The sequence below is a fragment of the Dendroctonus ponderosae genome, unplaced genomic scaffold (genome assembly GCF_020466585.1).
Source record: "Dendroctonus ponderosae isolate FM_Combo_2020 unplaced genomic scaffold, Dpon_F_20191213v2 Dpon_F_20191213_7, whole genome shotgun sequence".
Lineage (NCBI taxonomy): Eukaryota > Metazoa > Arthropoda > Insecta > Coleoptera > Curculionidae > Dendroctonus > Dendroctonus ponderosae.
The window spans coordinates 11529663-11532484 of record NW_026018916.1 but is presented as its reverse complement, the minus strand read 5'-3'; the positions used below and the strand labels follow the sequence as shown (position 1 = coordinate 11532484).

Sequence of the window (2822 nt, the reverse complement as noted above, 5' to 3'; positions counted from 1 at the left end):
CAAGTTGTAGCAGACGTTCATGAACAACATACACAAGAGCAGTCACAAAAACATGCTACAATGCGAACAGTATTAAGTAATGCTGAACGCCAAAACGCGCATGTCGTGCTAAGAAAAGAGCATTAAGTAAAAGATCAACTCAAAGTAGTTTTCATCAACCACGAACTAGTGCTGAACGTCAAAGATTATACAAAGCAAATAAGAAATTACGACTAAAAAAAACAGAAACTCAAGAAGACGAGTTTACACAAACCCAAGAAGAGCAATATGTACAACATCTCGTTAAAGAATGTTAAATGTTGCCAATAAAAAAGATCTTTTACATTCAAAAGTAAATTAAATTAAATTTGACCTATTCCTGATCCATTTATAAATTATTAGAGTACCAAGAATATTAAATTTATAAAATAAAATAATTATTGCCATCATGAGTTAAACAAGTTCAATATTTGATGGTTTCTATAAATATATGAAGTTATCACTTCTGTCGAGCGTCCTGTGACGCACACCACTTTTTTTTTCTCAGGCTCATCGTTAACCAGATACAAGGTGTTAAAGTTTAAAAAAAAATTGGTATTTCCTTATTAACTCCTACAGTTTATGAGAAATTTTGCTCCAATTTTGAACATAGGATACTGTCTAGACCCTGTACCCCTAGATAAGACAACTGGTTGCCAAAATCTACAGGGTGTTTTTTTTCTCTAGAGACCCACTTTTACCTCTCGAACTTTTTGGTGGTGCGCCACTGACTTTGACCGAACAAACTTTTGAATTTATTGATCAATTGAAGAAATGTTTTATATATTGCAGTTTTTTCATACTTACCTTCCTTTTTGAGTTAATTGCACAAACATAAGTCCAAGCAGGGTTTCTGGGTAATTTTCTAAAAATTTCTTTATAATTTTGTTTTGCGTCTTTTTGTTCACATTTTTTTGTGAAAGCTTGAAGTGCAAGTTGAAGAAATAGGGTTGAGTGACAAGTTAAATTTAAAGTTAAATTTTTTACTTTAATTTAATTTACCATAATTGAGGTTTATCGGCTGTAAGCTAATCCGAATAAAAATTCACAAAAATGTAACAAATATTTGAATTTATTAGGAAATTAATTTCATAAAATTGAATAAAAATGGTTTGGGGTTCATTTCCAATGTGGCGTAAAATGTGCTCCTCATTTCTTGTGTTCACTGCGTAAATGCGACCTCCGTTGTTGCGTTGGCAAAGAGAGTCCGTCTTCCGAACTTTCAGCTATCATTAGCAAACGTTTGTCGATTTGGAAATCTTCGGTACTCCACCATACTTCGGCTGTTATTCGCACAAAACCCCAATACTAATAGCACATCAACTTGCGCATTCAATGAAAATTTTCCAATTATTTTTATTAAAAACTTCGTTTTGTTTTACAAAGAAAAACGTCGGAACTCAAAAACGAGGCAGATACGAAAAACGAGATAAAAAAATTATTAAATTGGATAACAAATTATAAAATGTGTTCGCTTGAAGTCAGTGGCGCACCACGAAAAACTTCGCGGAGTAAAAGTAAGGTATGACACTAAAAAAAACACCCTGTAGATTTTCGCAACCAGTTAGCTTACCTACGGGTAGAGGGTTTAAACAGTAGCCTACGTTAAAAATTTGATCAAAATATCTCATAAATTGTAGGAGTTAAAGAGAAAATACCAATATTTTTAAGTTTAACACCCTTTAACCTCGTTAACCATGGTCCTAAGAAAAAAACTTAAATTGCAACCCGACTTGTTTTGAGGTCGTCTACGCGCCCTTGCTCTTTGTCCATAGTGTTGTGAATCACCCTGTATAGTCGCGGATTTTTACGTGATATCAAAAGTCGTTTAAAATCTTTGAAAATTCTGACTACCTCCTAAAAAAACCCGAAATTTCGAGGAAAACTTCAATTTTTCGGAGCCTATTTGAAGAAATAATCGAAAACGTTTAATATGTTCTCAGGACAACTTTTTTCCTTCTGCAAAATGATGTAAATGTGATTTCTAATCCGACGTTTCGATATTCGACAGCCATCAGCAACAGTTCTTATAGCTATATTCATTTTTTTCACTTTCCGATAAATCAGTTTTATTTTTCAAGTTTACCTGTATATCTATTTTATGTCGGGTGCATTCGTGCGGTTTTTCTAAATGCTTTTTAAAATTATAATCGGAAAACTATATTCGATGTATTTATTTTTTGTTTTAGTTACTAGGCCATAAATATTGTTTTTTGCAAAAAAGTTCCAATATGACCACTTCTAAGTCTTCTTCAATTTTTTAGGCATAATTGTACATACTTTCCTGACTGTGTTCCAAATTCCAAAATAAATTTCAAATCAAAATTAATTCCTGGGTTTCAGTCATTTATTATCTCTATTTATCAATTAAAATACGTTTCGGTGTATTTTTCCACCATCATCAGTTTTTTCTAAAATAGCAGATAGTTAAAAAAACAATTCATTAATTTAAAAAACAATCACAGTTCGTCAACAGCCTCATCATATCACACACTAAAATACATAACAATTGCAACACTAAAACATTCTAAAATTAATTAGGCCTAACAGGTGATTAGTCAGGACAATCAAATTAGACTAGAATTCTTTGTTCAGATACTTAAATATTTTTACTTACATGTTGTTGCTGCTTTAAGCCTTGGCATACATTTGGAGTATTAATTTTGTCCATTTTGGACACAAAGCGAATAAAATACTGTTTATATTAATTTCTTTTACTTTCAGCTATTTTTCTTTGTATTCTGAGAATATTATTTTTGGATTGCAAAATTCTTCAATATACCGGGTGTTAGTTAATATTCTAT

General features: G+C 31.7%; 1 protein-coding gene across 3 annotated transcripts in view; it reads right to left on the bottom strand.

Annotated features, from left to right (window-relative positions):
• Positions 1–2822, bottom strand: part of LOC109543195 (ankyrin repeat and death domain-containing protein 1A) — a 46165-nt gene that overhangs the window by 28480 nt on the left and 14863 nt on the right. The gene's annotated exons all lie outside the window — the stretch shown is intronic.